This window comes from Phyllobates terribilis, unplaced genomic scaffold (assembly GCF_046119375.1).
Source record: "Phyllobates terribilis strain yellow unplaced genomic scaffold, ASM4611937v1 Scaffold_12__6_contigs__length_324123572, whole genome shotgun sequence".
In the NCBI taxonomy this organism is placed as follows: domain Eukaryota; kingdom Metazoa; phylum Chordata; class Amphibia; order Anura; family Dendrobatidae; genus Phyllobates; species Phyllobates terribilis.
The window spans coordinates 290,525,006-290,532,261 of record NW_027362772.1 but is presented as its reverse complement, the minus strand read 5'-3'; the positions used below and the strand labels follow the sequence as shown (position 1 = coordinate 290,532,261).

Genomic DNA, 7,256 nt, shown 5'->3' with positions numbered 1-7,256 from the left:
ACCGCATCAAAGGCAGGGATATGGCCGATGACGTTCATGTACGTCATTGGTCGTGAAGGGATTAAGCACATTTTTATATGCTTGCTTCTGCACATTGAGGCTCACTTTCGCACACATACTTCTACACTTGCCAATACACTTTTACACACATACTTCTACACACAAAGGCAAGCTTAAACCCATGTAAGTCTGCACATGCAGGCATGCTTTTACACACATACTGCACTACAAATATACAATCTTTACCTGCTTGAGATGGTGGACGTTTAGCAGGTATGTATTGGTTGGTGGGACCAGTTGGTGGTCTTCGAGTGATTATTCAGCCTCTGACCCTCTTACTACCAGAGCTCCATAGTAAATAAGTGTCCACATGTTCTGTCTTACCTGAAAATTATGTAAAAATACCTTGTTTTAGTCAAGATTTGTAGACATATCCTAAGTTACCACCTGATTGGAGGAGCATCGGTCAATTAAAACTACTGACAGTTTTTCCTCCAATGAACCAGCACTTTTATTTAGTAAGTATGCCTATACAAGGTGCTTGTACCAGCAGGGTCCCAAGCAGCAAAGACAACTGCATAGTGCAACATTATTACTGATATCCTCCTTCTTGAAGGAGAGGACCATTGAGAAAGGAGATTGGCCTAACTTTGCTGTGAAAATGATAAGAAACAAGATGTTATCTTTAACACACTCTTTGCATTCTCTGCAGGTGGAGCAGAGCTTATGAAGGAATCAGGGAACTCATACACAGCGAGACCCTCTTTTTGGCTTGAGGGCCCACCAGAGGACTTGAAGGTTCTCTTGTGGACCAGTCTGAGCCTGGACATGGAGCTTAATGGAATGCCCCAACTCAATCACTTTGCAGATTAATGGCGGTTCCAGCAGTTGTAACCCAAACAATCTTTAATTGATTAATCCTAAGAAGCTGGAATCACTTAGGCAGGTTTTAACCCCTTACCGACATATGACGTACTGAGTACATCTTATGCTGGTTCCCTGGCTTTGATGTAGTCTCATCTTACAAGCACGCATTTTTGCTGGCAGATGATGGCTGTGATAATCAGCCATCATCTGCCTCTAACAGCTGCGGGTGCAGAAGAGCTCTTCTCGCGGCTGTTAATCTGTGAGATGCCACTGTCAATCTGTGACAGCGGCAGTACAAAGCGCCGGCAAGAGAGGTGCATCATTCTATTCACCCATTGGCTCTCTTGTTATGTGATCGCGGGGCACTGATGGAGCGCCATGGTGGTCATGGTTCTGCTGAAGATCTTCGTACTTGCAATGACGATTCTTCTGCAAAAGCCAGCCTATGGTTGACGTTAATAGAAGACGGTGATTTTTACTACATGCAGGAGTGTTGTGGAATTGCTGCATATAGCACAAGCGATCAGACAATCGCAGGTTCAAATCCCCCCAAAGGGACTAACAAATACAATGAAAAGTAAATTAAAAAAAATGTTTTAAAAATATAAAAAAAAATCCATAAACCTTCAAATCACCCATCTTTTCCCCCATTAAAGCTTAAGAAATAAAAAAATGTAAAAAAAATCCACATATTTAATATTGCTGTGTTTGTAAAAGTCCGATCTATCAAAATCTAAAATAAATTAATCTGATCGATAAATGGCGTAACAAGAAAAAAAAAAATCAAAAACGCCAGAATTGCGTTTTTTTCGGTTGCCGCAACAATGCAAAAAAGGTAAATAAAACATCACGTGTAACCCAAAATGATAAAACAAACCCTAATACGGCTCTGTATCCCAAACATTAAAAATGTTAAGACTCTCAGAGAATAGCGTCAGGAGGAAAAATTATTATTATTATTTTTTTTTTTTACAAGCTTCAGAATTTTGTTTTCACCACTTAAATAAAACAAAACCTATGCGTGTTTGGTATTTTCATAATTGTACTCACCTAGAGAATCCTATTACCAGGTCATTTTTACTGTAACATGAATTCTGTAAATAAAAAAAATAATAAAAACGATTGCAGAATTTTTTTGCTATTTCACCAAACTTGGAAATTTTTTCCCCACTTTCCAGTGTATCATATGATAAAATGGACTGTATCATTCAACAGTACAACTTGTCCCACAAAAGAAAAGCACTCACATGGCTATAGCGAGGGAAAAATAAAAAGGTTATGGTTCTTGGAATAAGGGGAGGAAAAACCTAAAGAGCAAAAAAAAAAAAAAAAAATCGCCTCGTCTTTAAGGGGTTAAGGCAGTTTAGGGGGTAAATAGGAGTGGGTGTAAAAGGGAAGTGCTGGTCTTTCCTTTATACTTGACTTTCTTTTTGAATATAGACTTAAATTCATAAAAATGGATTATATTTTAAGTCATCTCTTTTGCTTTGAATATTTAGAAACAAGTATAGAAGTGAAACCAATGCCATATAATAAGCCAACTCCTATAGCTACTCACCAGATGTAAGAGAAAGCAGGAGTGAATCGGCTTTTCGCACTGCTTCACTGTATTTTAATTTCCCCACTATTTCTAGTGTTATTTCTAGCGAACTTTGTCTTGTGATATGATTTTTTTTAAGCTGATAGGCTAAGTTACATATTACTTAGACTAGTTAAAGAAAGACATAAATTCATCAAATTCAACCAGCGAAAGGGAGGAACTAATGAGCAATAAAGACATATTCTGATCTACAGTACAAGCACACCTGACTGACACACTACATGCACTTATTTAACATCCCATTCCAAACCAACAGAATAAATATGGAGTTAGATCCTCTTTTTGTAGGTATAACATCCTCCATTCTTGAGGAAAACTTTTAGACTATGTACCCACGATGCAGAAATGCTCCAGATTTTTCCTGAGTGTTTCTGCATCCCCCTGGCAGAAAAAAACTCATGTGGATTGTACATGCGGATTGTACATGCGGATTTTACATGCGTTTTTTCAGCCAGGGACAAGCGTTTGTCACGCATTTTGCACATGCGATTTCGATTGCGGGTTGTCATGCTCTTTTCCAAGCGATTTTAGCATCACTTTGGAAAAGTGCTTGACAACTGGGTCACACTATATAAATCCATGGATTTATATAGTGTGACCAAGTTAATAGTTAAAAAAAAAAGAATAAAATGGTAAAAAATAAAAAAAAACATTATACTCACCTTCCGATGGCCCCCGGTCTCCTTCTCCGGTCTCCCCGGTGGCATAAAAGGACTTTCCATGACGTCATTTAGTCATGTGACAGGTCACGCGACCGCCGACATCAGCGGTCGCATGACCTGTCACATGAATAAATGACGTCATGGAAGGTCCTTTTACACCATCGCTAGCCACCAGGGAGCCAGGACGCAACGTACAGGAGACCGGGGGCCATCAGAAGGTAAGTATAATGTTTTTTTTAATTTTAAATTCTTTTTTTTACAGGTTCTATGGTACCCGGGTCCGGAGGAGAGTCTCCTCTTCTCCAGACCCGGGTACCATCCACACATTGAATCGCTTAATATCCGCATGTGCACATGTAGTCATGCGGATATTAAACGTTTCAATGCAAGTCAATGGCAACAATTACGCTGCGTGTACGGAAAAATAATGGACATGCTGTGTTTTTTTCCGCAATGATAATCAGCAGTGGAAATTTCCGCAGCATGTGCATAGCACATGCAGATTATCATTGGGGAACATGGAAGACCTTCTACCAAGCGTTTTTTAAGTGTTTTCGCGGGGGAATTGCCGCTGCAGAAACGCTTAAAAAACGCATAGTGGGCACACAGCCTTAGAGTTTATCAAGCAATATTTGCTCATTCATACAAATGAGCATTTGTGACTATGGTCAAAGAGACGGTCTGCATTGAAAATAGTGTTTCACTTGTAGTTCTATGCTGTAGCTGAGACTGCTTTTTCTGTCTTTAAATCATCTGCGACATTGAAGGAGAATGATATAGATGATGAAATGATCTAGTCAGCCAACACACTTCTGGTCGCGCGCTGAACTCGGATAGAAATAAGATTTGCACTGCCAATATGGAAAGCTTTGTTTTTATTAACTGAGAAAACATTCAGTTTAACAAGAAAATAGACTATGTAGATACTCAGAAACCAAGAAGTATAGGGAAAATATTATCTTCATTCCATAGCATAATTACAAGTTATAAGACTAGACAAAGCTTCTAAAAATATGCAGAATGTAAGCCGGCAGGGGCAGGGTCCTCCTCCCTCTGTACCGGGCTATCATTGTTAGTCATTTACTGTAGGTGATATCTGTATTTGGTATGTAACCCCTTCTCATGTACAGCACCATGGAATCAATGGTGCTATAGAAATAAATAATAATAATATGTATCACCCCGCCCACACCCCTGATTGGCAACTTTAAGTGTGCACTGTGCATTGTCAGTAAACTGTGGTTGAGGCGGGATTGGACAGATTACCTCCTCGACTGCCTAGCCAATTTCCTGCTGATAAATTCAGACTGTGTTGAAACTACAACACACAGCCTAATAAGTGACAAATCGCTGGAATCAGGCTCTCATTCTGTATTATGCTGCTCTCAGATTAAATAGCAAAAATCTGCTGACAGATTCCTTTTAAGTATAAATTGGCAGATTACTCCTCATGCCAATGAAAGCAACTGAATGATAAAGAGTCCCTAAAGACTCAAGAATCAAAAGTTATTATTATTTATTTCTATAGCGCCATTGATTCCATGGTGCTGTACATAAGAAGGGGTTATATCACAAATACCGATATCACTTACAGTAAATGAGCTAACAATGATAGACTGGCACAGAGGGAAGAGGACCCTGCCCTTGCGGGCTTACATTCTACAGGAATGCGGAAGGAGACAGTAGGTTGGGGGGTTGCAGTAGCTCCGGTGGTGGTGAGGCGGCAGCGGGGTCATAACAAGTTGAAAGCTTTCTTGAAGAGATGGGTTTTCATGTTGCGTTTGAAGGCTCCAAATGTGGTGGATAATAGAATGTGTTGGGGCACAAAATTCCAGAGTATGGGGGAAGCTCTGGAGAAGTTTTGGAGGTGATTGGGTGATGAAGATATAAGTGTGGAAGACAATAGGAGGTTTTGAGAGGATCAGAAGTTACGTGTTGAAAAATATCAAGAAATTAGTTCGGAGATATATGGAGGAGACAGATTATGGATGGCTTTGTATGTCAGTGTTAGACGTTTGAAAAAGATATGTTGGGGAATTGGGAGCCAATGAAGGATTTGCTGAGGGGAGAAGCAGAGGAGTAGCGAGGAGAGAGATAGATTAGTCGTGCAGCAGAGTTTAGGACAGACTGGAGAGATATGAAAGTGTTAGCAGAAAGGCCACAGAGGAGAATATTGCAGTAGTTGAGGCAGGAGATGATGAGGACATGCACTCACCTTTTAGTAGATTCAGGGTTGAGGAAGTGATGGATTCTACAAATATTTTTGATCTGGAGGCAGCAGGGTGTGGCAAGAGCTTGGATTTGCAGTTTGAAGAACAGGGCAGAGTCAAGGTTACTCCAAGGCAGTGGACTTTCGGTACTGCCGAGGGCGTAGTGTCATTAATTGTGATAGATCAGATAGGGGAGTTAGATGAGATGGAGGAAAGATGCTGAGTTCGGTTTTGTCCACATTGAGTTTTAGGAAGCGAGATGAGAAGTAGTGTTGAGTGAATTTGTTCAGCATTTCAATTTCGGGTTCGTGTTCGGGGTTCTGGCTTGTTCCCGCCAAAAATAATCGGCTCAGCCCATGAACATCGCTGATTTGCCACGCTGTCACGCAGGTAACATTTTTTGGCACGAACAACCCAGAAAACCCAACATGAACCCGAATTTCAAATGTCGAACAAATTCGCTCAACACTAATGAGAAGAAGGAGGATATGGCTGATAGACACTCTGAGGTTCTGGACTGCAGAGTAGTGACGTCTGGGCCAGAGATGTAGATCAAGTTCGACAGTAGTAAAAGTAAGCCAATAAAAAAGCGACTAAGATACATATATACATACTAAATAGTGAGTACACATGCAAACAAGAAAAGTGCATACAACACACAGAGGAGTATACCAGGCAGTATATTGTATCAAAGGGTGGCAGGCAAATGATAGGGAATGAGAGTCTCTGCACACCGCGGCTTCCTCATTGATGGCGAAAAAGCTTATTGCAGTCTTTAAATGGTATTCAGTAACCATATTGATTAGTAAATTACCTGTAATATGAGTTGAAGGGAAGGGAGGAGGTTAGCAACACACTAAGACAGTATTCAATGATTAGCATGGTCATATATCATGGTTTACTGAGATTCATATGGTGTTGTTGAGGATAATAGGCTTCAGTAGTGACATCACATAGCAAGCGCTAAAGTGCCGCAGAGAAGCTGAGCTCAGTGATTTTTTGCAGCACTCGCTATGTGATCTCACCGCTGCAACCCTCAGTAAAGACCAGACAAGTACTGGAGAGGCATTACTGGACCCAGGAAAAGCTCAGTTTGTTAGCTTTTAAGGCAACAAGTCTATGGTGTAATAATATTTGAAATAAGACAGCTTCTTTAAAGGGGTTGATTTGTTACAACAAATTGATGACCTATCCATTGGATTGATTATCAGTATGGGATCAGTTGGGGTACAATACCCACACTAATCTGTAATGCTGGCTGGTGTGGATCCACTGTGCCATGGGCTGGGTTTACCATTGAGAGGCGTGACTAAGTGTCTACTGGGTATTCACTAGGGCCTCTGATGGTGAGGATAGGCTGGGCTGCTGATAGACACCAGCTGCCACTCCAGGGCAGTCTCCAGGACTGCAGCAGCTGACCGGAGAGTCAGTGGTGCAGGTGCGAGGTACAGAAGGGCGAGACAGACGGGTAGTCAGAAGGTCCAAGGTTGGGGCAGGCGGCACAGGTTCAATACATGTAGCCAAAGTCAGGAGTAGAGGGGTCAGACAGGACGGGTAAACAGGCCGGGTCATTAACAAGAAACCAATGTTCGGGTTGGGAATGGGAATGGAAGGAGGCGCTGTCAATTATAGGCCCTGCTGGTGATAGGCCGGGGAAGCTAATCTCTGCAGGGCACAGCAGGGTTAAATTCCTGAAGATACCGGCCATGCCCCCTAAGGCTAGATGGAAGTCACAAGCAGATGCACCAGTGCTGCATATGTCCAGAGTAAAGATGAGTGAATTTTTTACATTTTGAAAATCGCTGGCTTTGCCAAATTCCCCTCAAAATTTGATATGCAGTGAATAAATTTGCGTGAATTGCATCATTAAAAAGCCTATAATTGATGGGAAAGTTCCCCTTGGAGTCAACTGAACAT

General features: G+C 41.4%; 1 long non-coding RNA gene across 1 annotated transcript; it reads right to left on the bottom strand.

Moving 5' to 3' along the window:
• Positions 1 to 273: 273 nt before the first annotated feature.
• On the bottom strand, positions 274 to 2,533 carry LOC141172702 (uncharacterized). The gene is made up of 3 exons (XR_012252525.1): positions 2,426 to 2,533; positions 1,918 to 1,961; positions 274 to 384 (listed from the first exon to the last, which is right to left on the bottom strand). It is a non-coding gene; the product is annotated as an uncharacterized lncRNA (long non-coding RNA).
• Between the last annotated feature and the right edge of the window lie 4,723 nt (positions 2,534 to 7,256).